Source organism: Schistocerca serialis, chromosome 1 (assembly GCF_023864345.2).
Source record: "Schistocerca serialis cubense isolate TAMUIC-IGC-003099 chromosome 1, iqSchSeri2.2, whole genome shotgun sequence".
Taxonomy (NCBI): Eukaryota; Metazoa; Arthropoda; class Insecta; order Orthoptera; family Acrididae; genus Schistocerca; species Schistocerca serialis.
In genome coordinates this window covers 295,292,626-295,306,735 of record NC_064638.1, presented here as the reverse complement: position 1 = coordinate 295,306,735, position 14,110 = coordinate 295,292,626, and positions in this window count along the sequence as shown.

Here is a 14,110-nt window from a genome sequence, read left to right as displayed (position 1 = left end):
AGCAGCATGGACTATCAGCTCGGAGACCATGGCTGCGGTTACCCTTGACGCGGCATCACAGGCAGGAATGCATGCGATGGTGTACTCAACGACGAGTCTGCATGCACGAATGGCAAAACGTCATTTTTTCGGGTGAATCCAGGTTCTGTTTACAGCATCATGACGGTCGCATCCGTGTTTCGCGACATCACGGTGAACGCACATTGGAAGCGTGTATTCGTCATACTGGCGGATCGCCCTGATTGATGGTATGGGGTGCCACTGGTTACACGTCTCTGTCACTTCTTGTTCGCATTGACGGCACTTTGAACAGTGGACGTTACATTTCTGATGTGTTACGACCCGTGGCTCTACCCTTCATTTGATCCCTGCGAAACCCTACATTTCAGCAGGATAATGCACGACTGTATGCTGCAGGTCCAGTACGGGCCTTTCTGGATACAGACTATTGCCCTGGCCAGTACATTCTCCAGATCTCGTACCAACTGAAAACGTCTGGTCAGTGATGGCCGAGCAACTGGCTCGTCACAATACGCCAGTCACTACTCTTGATGAACTGTGGTTTCGTGTTGAAGCTGCATGGACAGCTGTGCCTGTACACGCTGCATGGGGGCTTAATTATATAAATATGAAATGCAAATAATTTTTTAAGTTTTTTAGTAGCTGTATGTCCGGCTACGCAGTCTCGTAAACGGTTGGCCCTGACTAGTTTTAGTACGCAATCTGACTGCATAGAATAACAACAAGGAATGAAAGAAAATTTTCGTTAACACAATTAATTAATTAATTAAGTCCCTAGCAACTATAAAACCTACTAAACCAAAACACAAGTGTAATTTTTACCTTCATATGTATTGATGAAAAGCACTCTGATCATTACAATATTTCCATTCGAACAACATCTGCTGTCTAGCCCATCAAACAACTGCATAAAACATGGAACAAGTACTCCTTACTACAACATCTCAACACCGACTCACTACTACCACATCTCGATAAGCACTCTCCACCACGACTTCTTGACAAGAAGTTTTCACTACGACATCTCAGCAAGCACTGACTACTACGAGTTCTCGACAAGCACTGCCAGTGGAGGCGGCTGAATAATACTCTTTGGCGCAATCTCTGGCGCTGTGGCTCAGTGTAGCCACCTTTCATATGCCCTTCCTCCACAGGCCAGAATTTGATGGTATTTTTGCCAGCATTGGTGGTGAAAATAACACCAAATTCGTAAAAAAAAAATACAGATGAAAATAAAAGATAATATTAATACGTAAATATCACATAATTAGATAAAATTTTGGCTTTGCACTGACCTTTCAATAACCTAATATATAAAATACAGTAAGCAATACAACTTTCATACATGTGACTTTACATAATAGTTCACAAAATACACAAAAAATCAGTTTATACAAATGTTCACATAAAATGCTTTCAATGATTAGTTCCAGCAGTAGCACCCAGCAATGGTCAACAGGTGCAGACACCAACAAGTGACATCATTCAGCAGAAGCAGTTCCATTAGTGGCACCCAGCAATGTTGAACAGGTGCAGACACCAACAAGTGATATCATTTCACTAGAAGCAGTTCCATTAGTGGCACCCAGCAATGTTGAACAGGTGCAGACACCAACAAGTGACATCATTTCAGTAGAAGCAGTCCATTAGTGGCATCCAGCAATGTTGAGTAGGTGCAGACACCAACAAGTGACATTATTTCAGTAGAAGCAGTTCCATCTGTGGCACCCGGCAATGTTGACTACGTGCAGACATCAACTAGTGACATCACTTTAGTAGAAGCAGTTCCATTAGTGGCACCCAGCAATGTTGAACAGGTGCAGACACCAACAAGTGACATCATTTCAGTGGAAGCAGTTCCACCAGTGGCACACAGTAATGTTGAGCAGGTGCAGACACCAACAAGTGACATTATCTCAGTAGAAGCAGTTCCATTAGTGGCACCCAGCAATGTTGAACAAGTGCAGCCGCCAACAAGTGACATTATTTCAGTAGAATCAGTCCATTAGTGGCACCCAGTAATGTTGAACAGGTGCAGACACCAACAAGTGACATTTCAGTAGAAGCAGTTCCATCTGTGGCACCCAGCAATGTTGAACAGGTGCAGACACCAACAAGTGACATTGTTCAGCAGAAACAGTTCCATTAGTGGCACCCAGCAATGTTGAACAGGTGCAGACACCAACAAGTGACATCATGTCAGTAGAAGCAGTTCATCAGTGGCACCTAGCAATGATGAGCAGGTCCAGACAGCAGTCCATAATATTCACTATCACTAATCACACTGTTCATCAGAGTTTATAAGCAGAAATTAAACATGGCCTAGTGGCACCAATCATGTAGAAAAAGTGCAAGTAACAGTCCATAATATTCACTATCACTAATCAGACAGTTCAGGTATGAACAATAGTTTGAATGCACACACAATTGCTTTTACAAAATTATTATCAATGCTCTTACACTAAACATACAAATTATAATAAACAGAGAAATGATATCAGATAATTGTCATATTAACTATTACAAATGCACAAATATCAGTAAACCTATAATATTTATAGGTGTCAGTGCAAGCCACAACAAGCAAGTAAAATAATATTTAGGAGATAAGTCGGTACCACTTATCTGGGATTAGGAAGGGAACACACACAAAACACACTCACTCATCTTTCATCCACCTTAAGTACTACTGTGTAATTGAATAGTGTTAACTGTGTAAATGCAATTCTGTCAAAATTTGATGTTCATCATGTGTATCAAGTAGTAGTGGCAGCAATGTATAACAGTCAATAATAGTTAGTCAACGTCATAGTCATCATGTCAAGACCAATGTTTGCCAAGCCAGATCAAAATGTACGGTTGCTGAACAACTGTCAGTGAGCCAAGATATGCAATTACTTCCTCTCTCCAAAAAAAAAATATGTACTGCTTATTGATTTAACAAAGTGTGTGTAGACAATCTTCCTTCCACTTGAGTGTTCTAGTCTGCCAACTTCATCTTCCTTGTTCCATATAAACCAACAAAAAAATATGCTCCTCACTTACTTTACCTCTTATCCACCAAAACTCCAATAATCATTAGCATCACATAATCTTAATACTTCAATAATACCTCTTACATCGATACATATAAACCTTATCATCAATATCATTTACCTTACCTCTTATCCACCAAAACTCCAATAATCATCAACTTCACATAATCTCAATACCTCAATAATACCTCTTCAATAAGTCGATACATATAAACCTTGGCACCAATATCATTTCACTTCCATAACAACTCTTTCCTCTAGTCAGTCTCCTCGAACAAGTACAGATAAAATCCTAGTGCAAACTTCAGTTCATCATCCCATACAATCTGAAGACACAATGTCCACACACAACCTCTGTGTAGTCCATCTGAGCCAAATCTTCCACTCATTATGAATTATAAAGTACATTTTGGTTACCTTGTCCATCATTAAATTTAAAAAATGCATACATGACCTCTAACAGACTTTAGTTCGAATAACTCTCAGTAATTAAGTACGATTATGTAGTATGAATGATGGTAATATTTCATAGTGTGTACACCACTTCAAGAATCATGGCAAATCAGAAACATACATGTGGAGTACTTCTTGTGTCAAGTGTCACCTGCTATTTCAAGTTCATTCAGAATGTTTTGAAAAATATGAAGATACTGATCCCACGTTCTGTGATTCTGATGACAATAAAGACGACACAATTTATTGATTTCCTTCATCCATCTCTCTGAAGCGTTAGATTGAGGGTGAAAAAGTGAAATGAAAATTGGTTTAATCTTGCGACGCCATAGAGTACGAAGCCAAATTTTAGAGCGAAACTGTGATCCATTATCTGATACAACCTTATCAACATGACCCACTTCTTTAAGAAAATGTTTGATGAAAGTGTTAGATACTGAACGAGCTGTTGTTTTGCATAACGGTGTAAAACACATATATTTTGATGTCAATTCCACTGCTACGAAAATGTACGCAAAACCATTAGTAGAACGAACCACTGGACCGAACAAATCGACTGCAGCCATGTCCTTTAATTTCGCTGGAATGATAGGAAACAACGGTGCTCTGTGAGAAATAGTTGGCGACTTAGCCTTTTGACATAATTTGCATTTGGCAAGAACAGATCGTATACGTTTTTCCATATTACTGAAGTAGCAATTTTCTCGTAATTTATGAAAGCATTTTCTGGGACCAAAGTGTGCATAACTGAAATGTGTGTACCAAATCAATTTGTTGACCCACTCATCAGGAATACAAACTAACCAAACAGAGTTGTCGACCGATTTTCGTTTAAAAAGAATATCATTGCGAACTAAATAATACTGTCTAATCGCTACGCTTTCCTTTCTCCTCCACTCCTCCTTAATGTCCTTCCTGATTGGATTCTTATTTTGCTCCTTAGCGATATCCTGGAGCAAAGACGAAATAAAGTTCTCAAACGCAACACCTTGAATATACATCAAACAATAATTGTTTTCTTTGCAGTCCTCTTCAGCACTTTGTTTCAAACCCATAGGTGCACGTGATAAAGCATCAGCAACAATATTAGAAGAACCCTGTATGTAAACAATACTAAAGTCAAATTCCTGTAGGTACAGCGCCCATCGTGACAATCTTCCATGAGTTAATTTTGTCGACATAAGAAATTCCAGAGCTCGATGATCGGTGTAAACCTTAGTATGTCTGCCATACAAAAATATGCGAAATTTTGTGAAAGCCCATACAACAGCCAAAGCTTCAAGTTCCGTAAACGAATAATTCTTTTCTGATTTGGAGAGAACACGACTTCCAAATGCAGTAGTTTTCTGTACTACAACCCCGTCTTCTTCTATCTCTTGAAATAAGTGTGCACCTAGGCCCTTGTATGATGAGTCCGTCGCCAAACAAAAATCTTTAGATAAATCCCTATGTGAAAGAAGTGGAGCAGCAACTAAAGCATCACGAAGTTGTTCAAATTCTGACTGAGCTTCCTCATCCCAACACCAATTAGATTTCTTTCCAGATAGTTCACATAAACGAGGTGTGGTCAAATTGTCCAATCCAACAAAGCGTCTAAGAAAATTACAGACACCAAGGAAACTACGAACATCACGTTTTGTAGTAGGAACAGCATAATTACGAATAGCGTCAAGTTTTTCTGGATCAGGAAGAATACCTTCTGTAGAAATAATGTGACCGAGAAATTTCACCTGAGAACGACCAAATTCAGATTTTTCCAAGTTCACTGTAATGCCAGCTCTTGCAAAAATACGTAATAATGAACCCAAAATTTTGTTGTGCTCACTCCACGAACGTTTAGCAATAAGAATATCGTCGACATATGAAATAATATTGTCGCGAAGATAAACAAGTAAAATTTCGTTTAAACTACGAATGAATGCTGCAGAAGATATAGTAAGTCCAAACGGTAATTTCCGAAACTGGTAACAGTTACCAAAGGCTAAAAAGGCAGTGTATTTTCTACAATCAGGGTGGAGTTCTATTTGCCAAAAACTTGCGCCCATATCAATCGTGGATAAAACTTTAATTCCATGGAAATGTTGAAGAAGTTCATCTAAATTTTGTGGACGGTCAGTTTCAGGAATGATGATTTTATTTATCTGTCTGGAATCCAGAACCAAACGAATTGACTCATCCTTTTTAAGAACGACGTGTAATGGGCTGGTATAAGGACTGACTGCTGGCTCAATAATGCCTTGATCTAACATGTACTGAAGTTCACTCTTAACCTTATCTCTGTAAGCCAAAGGAATAGCGTACGTTTTCCCCCGAAATGGTGTGTGTTCTTTTACTTTAAATAAATATTGTAAGCCTTCTATAGTTCCTGTGTGATGACTAAATACTGTAGCATGTGAAGTCAAAATTTGGTGCAGTTCTTCTCTTGCAATGTCATCTGGCACTTCAGCTTTATTAACCTTTTCATTAATTAATTCTTCACTATTAATTACATCATCCATCGCGACTCTGTATCTATTGTCGTTGTCATGAATAAACACACTGTCGTCATAATGCTCAACGAAAACATCAGAAGTAAGAAACCTTGAACATTTTGTATCTGATTCAGATCTTGTTAAACACTCGAAAAATTTCAAACATTTCGGCATTCCAGCAACAGTCAAATTCACACTTCCTTCTTTAAAGTTCAAAATTGCCTTATGTGTGTTAAGAAACTCCATACCTAATATAATTTGTGTACTGAGTAATGGAACAATAATAAAATTAGCAGAAAATTCGTATCCTTGACAAATGAAATTTAAGTTGGTCTGTTGTTTGACTTCCACACTTTTTCCAGAAATAGCGCCTCGAATTGTAGTTTTAGAAACAGGTAACACAGGACAGGCAATAGTTCTTACACATATACGAAAAACTGATTCACTAATGACATTCAATGGGCTCCCAGAATCTAAAACTGTGTAAGTAGGCTGTTTATGTTTTCTCTATGTAAGTAGGCTGTTTATGTTTTCTTATTGGCAACGTTACGTAGCGCTCAATATGAAAATCACTGGCTGTGCTGTGTGCAGTCTGTGGCTAGTTTGCATTGTTGTCTGCCATTGTAGTGTTGGGCAGCGGCAGCTGGATGTGAACAGCGCGTAGCGTTGAGCAGTTGGAGGTGAGCCGCCAGCAGTGGTGGATGTGGGGAGAGAGATGGCGGAGTTTTGAAATTTGTCATGAACTGCTATATTTATATATGATGATATCAAGGTAAATATATTGTTTGTTCTCTATTAATATCTTTCATTTGCTAACTATCCCTATCAGTAGTTAGTGCCTTCCATAGTTTGAATCTTTTATTTAGCTGGCAGTAGTGGTGCTTCGCTGTATTGCAGTAGCTTGAGCAGCGAAGATTTTTGTGAGGTAAGTGATTTGTGAAAGGTATAGTTTAATGTTAGTCAGGGCCATTCTTTTGTAGGGAATTTTGAAAGTCAGATTGCGTTGCGCTAACAAAATATTGTGTGTCAGGTTAAGCACAGTCATGTATAAATTGTTCAAAGGGGACGTTTCATATGTCGACCCTTAGCCGAGGATACCTCACTGGAATCTTCTGATTTTTCTTGTAGTTTGTGTAATTATTGTAGATTTTGTTTATTGCTAGCGCGTAATTGTAGAGAGAATCTCCTTTGTAGTTGTAGCCTTTCATTGTTGTACAGTAAAACAGTTGTGGCATGCATGTAGATTTGCACCAAGTATTTCGCAGCTGCGCTGGCGATTAAGTAGACATTATTTCCAGTGCTATGTTAATGTGTTCTCTTATTTTTGCTCTTCAAATTGTGCTTTTCTGTGTTATCGTGTGAAATATTGTGGCAATAATGGCATGTGAAAAACGTAACACTAGGCTCCAAAGTAAACTGAGAAATAATAGTGACGACGAGCGTAGCTTATCAGCGCCGCCGAGTAATGAATTTACTAATGTTCAAAGTAGTAATTTGGTAATTGTGCATAGGGAAATGGAGCGGGCTACAAACAATGGTGTAGACAGTGAAACAGGTAGTGAACAGGGAAGCATTATCGATCGATCGGTCGGCAGCAGCTCGCCTCAGGAATCCGAAATGACAGGACACAATTTCGCAAATACTGTAGATTCAGGTTTTGGGTCATCACCGTTTTCTCAAATAAGTCAAGACACATTTTCTGCTTGTCAAAATGTGAATGTTGCCGGTGCAAATGCACTGCCGAAAAGCGTAGAGAAACAGATTCCAGACACTAATACATTATTATTGAAATTAATGCAACAAATGGAACAAAATCAGAGACAAATGGGACAAAATCTTAAAAAGTTAGACACAGTGGAACAAAATCTTAAAAAGTTAGACACAATGGAACAACAACAGAGACAAACACAGCAACAGTTAGACGCAATGGAACAAAATCTTCACACCACGCTTGAACAAACACGTGAAGATTTAACTACTGAGTTACATAACATTGAATCGAAATGTCAAAAAGTCTGTAATGACGTAAAAACACAAATTTGTGAGCATTTTCAACCTATTTTTTCGCGGCATGAAAATGCATTACAGAATCACGAAGCAGCCATAAAAGAACTGCAAGCCATTGTTCATGAAAATCATGAGACCTTGTGGGCTAAAATTGGCTCAGTTGCATCTACCGATTCGGTTACGCAACTTGCAATAACTCAGGAAAACTTAAAGGACACAGTAGATTCGATTTCAACACAAATGGACACTCTGAAACTTGGTTCAGAAAAACACACTGAGGAAATGTGTTCACTATCGGAGAAAGTAGCCGAACTTTCGGATCAGGTCACTAACTTATCTACAAAGGTAGATGATGATCTGAATGACACAAGACCTGTAGCCTTCACTGACACTGAAGAGTGCGAACAAATTAGGAAATTCAAACAAAATCAGAATCAGATTAATACGCAACACCAAAGAGAAATCCGGGAAGTACAAGATCAGCTGACACAGTTAATACAAGAATTACGTATTTCAGAGGATACTCGCGCCCCAGTACGGGAAGAGGGACACAGAAATACGGAACAGCCGCAAAATAATAACACAGGGCATTTCGGAAGTTATGAAAGAAATTGGCAATGTGCACCGAATTTTGAGATGGAACGGCCGACACGACCTAACAATGACCGATATGCGACTCGCCGACATGATGATTTTGACTATAAGCTGTTCATTACTACACGTAAATTCAAAACATTTAAGAATTCTGGCAACGACATTCATCCACAAGCATGGCTCCATCAATTCTCGCATTGTTTTCCTCCCAACTGGTCGTTAGAACACAGATTAGAAGTTATGTGTGGCTACTTGGAGAATGAACCAGCTGTAAGAATGCGATCGGTAATTCACGATTGCCACAGTGAAGGAGAGTTTTACCATGCCTTCCTCTCAGCATATTGGTCTCAAGCCACACAAGACCGTGTAAAACATAGCATCATAATGATGAAACGTTTCGAACAATCTTAATTTTCCAGTCTTATGAAATATTTTGAAGACATGTTGCATAAGAATCAGTATCTTTCAAACCCATACAGCCCCTCAGAACTCATCCGCATTTGCTTAATCAAACTACCTGAACATTTACGACATATTATTTTGGCAGGACGTTGCAAAGACGACATTGAAGCATTTCAGGGACTCTTACAAGAATTAGAAATTGACACTGACAATCGCGGAACGCGAAACCAGGAACACAACAATTACAGGTCACATCCGTCGCAATTCCACAATGAAAGAAATAATAACTGGACACGACAATGCTATTCTCACAACACATATCGTGACCAAAACAGACACCACCCGTATGACAACCGTTGGCAGAGTAGTAATAATTACAGGGAAAGATCACCTCTCCGTAGTAATGACTATCACAGAGACAATCAGAGAAACAGACAATATGGGAACCAAAATAAATACTATCAAGGGAGACAGAATAACTTTAGACGCAACGGATCAGCGCGCAGTTACGATTCAAGGAGAAATTCTCCACCATGTGACCGACAAGAAAGAAACTATGGCATCTACCGACATGACGACAGACGATATGATCGTAACGACAGACCTGAATTGCATCAGAACTGGCGGGATTCAAACAGAGCAGGGCCCTCTCGTCACGGTGAATTTGTAGAAGTTAGGTCTCCTAATCCCAATAACGACGCGCGCCAACAAAGAGACAGACAATGACTCGCACAGCAGGCAGCTGCGTGCGGCCGCTGGCTCAGGGAAAAATAACAAAGACGCTAGCCTTGAGAAAAGATTTAGCATTCTTTACCGACGTATACCACATGATAATTGCGTTGAAGTTGAAACTCTGCGTACTAAGAAGAGTAAAGGTTTACACCACATTTCACATGTAAAACCGTTTATTGAAAGATGATCTGCTTTTTAACTTTGTCTTTGCCATAAAACTTTTCACTTCACGTTACTAGTATGCTTCAGAAACTGTTACCATGCAACAATGTTTGAAGTTAAATATCCAGTCAAGAACCAAGAAAACTTATTTAAACAGAAATTACGAATGCATTGTTATAGTGAACAGACGTCACAGTGTTATTGTGTTTGTACATTCTTGCTTGTTTGTTGCACGATTACGTAACGACTATAAGGCTCACATACTTAGAACATTTACCAGTACTGCTAATGAGATTTTAATGCAACATTTTGGTTTATTTGAAAATACATTCTGAATTTAAAGTGCTTTCTGAGAGATACCAGATGACACAGAGGTTAGTTTATGTGACAGCTACACGATTTTTATCACGACGCTACTAATGAGTGACAATTTACAATGTTGCTTTTGCGGTGTATCTGTTTTATATCTGCACAGTTTTCTGAATTCTTCTGGAAAGAAAAACCTGTTTTAGTAGTAACTTTTGTGGTATAGCAACAATGAGACAGCCTTTTTCGTGGCACAACATTACGTTACTGTACAGTACTTTCTTCATCACGCCAATAAGCATAATAACTACGACATCTATACGCAAAGCATTTCACTTTTGTGTATTATGAGGTAAGTACATTGACTTCTGCAGAACTTAGCTTTCGGAGGACGATAACTACGACACTTCCACAGAGATTATGTTGCAACAAGACGCACATTTAGCGCTACAGGACACGCATTTGAGTGATTAATTTTGTACTTTAAAAATTTATTTTTTTAAGATATTTGAAGTACAATGATACGAAGTTTTTCCATGATACATTTCATTCCATTGCTGTAATCTGTAACACCTGAGGGTATAATTACATTAATCCTCAGGGGGGTACACGCTTACTTTGTGTACCATGTGTGTGGCAACCACAAGGAACCCTAGCTAATATGGTATTTGCTTACACAACTTTACACATCGGTACCATATTTCTCTAACACATAATTACACAGCTATCTGATCATTTAACTGAGAGAGACAAACTTTTTTTTACTACATCAGTGACAGATGTTTACGTAATTATATCGTTGGATAACTTCACACTTACGAAATTGTATTTTGTCTGTACTTAGTGAACTGTTCATATTTTTTTGGAACCATTGTGATACTATGAGAGCTTTGAATGATATATTTGGTATGGGATCATGATTTTTAAAGTACGTTTGAGGCAGCTGACACTTTTGACATGAGCAGAGAATTTTTTTAGGCTTAGAAATTATTGGAGGAAGTTACGACGATTTTGAGATTTGACTGAAGTGTTATGATGTTATTATTATGACGACGATGTGTATTATGTTGTTGAGGAATGTTTATTATGCTACGTATTTCTCATGCTGAAATATTGAAGAAGTGTCGACGAATATGTATATGTATAATGAGGTAAGGAATAATGAGTAGTGTTTAGGGACTCTGATTTATGAAAAGGATGTTGGAAACCAAGAAACGTACTTTAAGAGTTATGAAATGTGTGACTGTATCACAATGCTGACGAATATTTTTTTTGGACACTTATATTTATAGGATTTTGTTTCTACAGATTTGCAACGCTAATTCTTGACCTGTGAAATATTTTTATATGAGACTGCAACGGTAGCAGAAACTGCTGTCATAAATATTTCCATACGAAAGTTAAGTGACCACCTGCACGTAATGCGTCGCGGGCACCCAGCTGTGTCAGACGCCTGGAGAAAAAGCCATTATTGCGAGCCCTTTTCAGCGGCACAGGTAGAACAAAAAAAAAGGGGAGGCCATTATCCTCGGAAATATTCTTACATCTGCAAACCTGATAATGACAAGTGTCTTTCTACGAGAGTTGAGTGCTACTGACTTACGAAATGCCACATGACTATTGAATGATATTTTTATGGTTTGCTTTTCATAGTTGCTTATTTCATTTGATATCTGGTTTCCAGCTGTGTTGCAGCATTGCTTTTATAAAATGAAATGCATTTGCTAATGTGAACACTTTCTGTCAACAGCTCTATTAAATAATTATTTTATGATCCACATTCTTTAAAAAAGGATCACTTGGAAAGGAAAGAACAATAAGAAGGAACTAGTAACAGTAACACATAATTTTCTTTTCAAGTACATGGTAATATTTTCTTTACAATAAGTTGTTGTGGTGCACCACTTTAATTACTTAGACATTCAGATGTGATTATACATTTCCCTTATCTGCATTGTTATCTTTAGTGTACTATTTTTTCTGCTTGAGCTATGTCATGTTTAGGTATAAGTTACTGCTGTTTGCCAGGCATAGTGCTACTGAACTTTAATTTGTGTTACTCTGCTAAGCCAGATTTATTTTTTGTTTGCTGCATTGCCTCATATTAGTTGTAATGTTGAATTGCTTGGTAATTTAGATTTACTGTAGCTTGCTTTGCGATTTTCCATTTTTTTTATTGCTGTTTATATTAATTGTTTTATGTGCTGCTGCATTGCCTCGTTCCTTAGTTTAGTATCTGAGCTCAGTAGATTTAAGTTAGCTTAAGAGGGGGTAGACTATATAAGAACCTAACTATGGAGAATAGGGAAAGAATGCTTTGAAAGTTATATGAAAACGATTTGGGCCTAAATGAGTATTGCACAATGAGCCATATTTATTTTGAAAGAAATATGAATAGAATACAGAAAGCAGGTAAAGATAGGACTTTTTGGGAATAATGATGAATGAAGGGAGATCTCCAAGAAGTAAAGAAAGTTTTGTTTGCAAAATACTGCAGTACAACAAACCCTGTCCTTTCCTTTTGTATTATTCCGCTATATGTTTATGTACCCTTGTGTATTTGTCTTTTTCCTGTCTTTATGTGTTTAGCTAATAAGATTTATGTTGTAGAATTTTTCACATACCATGTTATTTTCTTTGTAAAGATGTTTATACATTATTTATTCTGTTCTGTCTTAATGTTCATGTGTGAAGTTGGTGTTTCGAAAGTTATTCTGATATTTTATGTATGTACTCATGTCATAATTCCTGGAACACTGACGTATATGTTATTTCGATTCTTTTGTAAAGCTTGTACTACAAATGTTCTCCGTATTGTTATGTTTTTAATGATGTATTTTGTACCTTTGTTATTGTATTCTTATGTTATAAAGTTGTAATTGTCACCAGTTCATGATATTATTAACTTGTTAGTTACATTTCACTGCACACGTTTCTGTTGGTCATAGTATATGGACAATATGTGAGAAGTTGGGACTGTTGGTGTTTGCACGTGTGTTACTAATTCAGCAAGGGACTGGATAACAGCATTGCTGGTTCTAAGGACAATTCCAAAAACTTTGTGAGTGCACAAGTGGTGGTTTATGGACTTGCTATGTTCTCCGCAAGACTCTTCGATGGTGAATGTGCACCTGTACAATCGCAACAGATGGCTGCTGGACATTTCTACAAGGACTACAGTGGGTCTGCATCTTTGATGGCCCACCAATACCATTATTTCTACTAGGACTACAGTGGGTCTACACCTTTGATGGCCCACCAATACCATTATTTCTACAAGGACTGCAGTGGGTCTGCACCTCTGGTGGCCCACCAATACCAGAATCTCTACCAGGACCACAGTGGGTCTACTCTGTGATGACCTACCTACCAATACTCTTCAAAACTTCGATTGACTCTGCTGTGGGTTTGATCTGTTATGGCCCATTACCTGTATGCATGTCAAGAGTCAGCACTGTCTTTCCGTTGGAAGGACAACACTACTTCTTCAAGACTTCATGGAAATCCACTACTTCCGTGTGCATTTTCTTCTACTGCTCAGACTTTGAGAAAAACACTACTATTTTACCGTAATGAACGATCAGGACTATCTTTATGGACTGTGAGAAAATTTTAACTTTTGACCAACATTGTATCAATAAGTGTGTGCATTTGATTTCTTTGTTATTGTAATTATGAAAAATTTTATCAAATCATTATTGGCCACTGCCCAAAACAAAATTTGTAAAATTTTTTGTGGGGAGCATGGGGGCTATGTAAGTAGGCTGTTTATGTTTTCTCTATGTAAGTAGGCTGTTTATGTTTTCTTATTGGCAACGTTACGTAGCGCTCAATATGAAAATCACTGGCTGTGCTGTGTGCAGTCTGTGGCTAGTTTGCATTGTTGTCTGCCATTGTAGTGTTGGGCAGCGGCAGCTGGATGTGAAC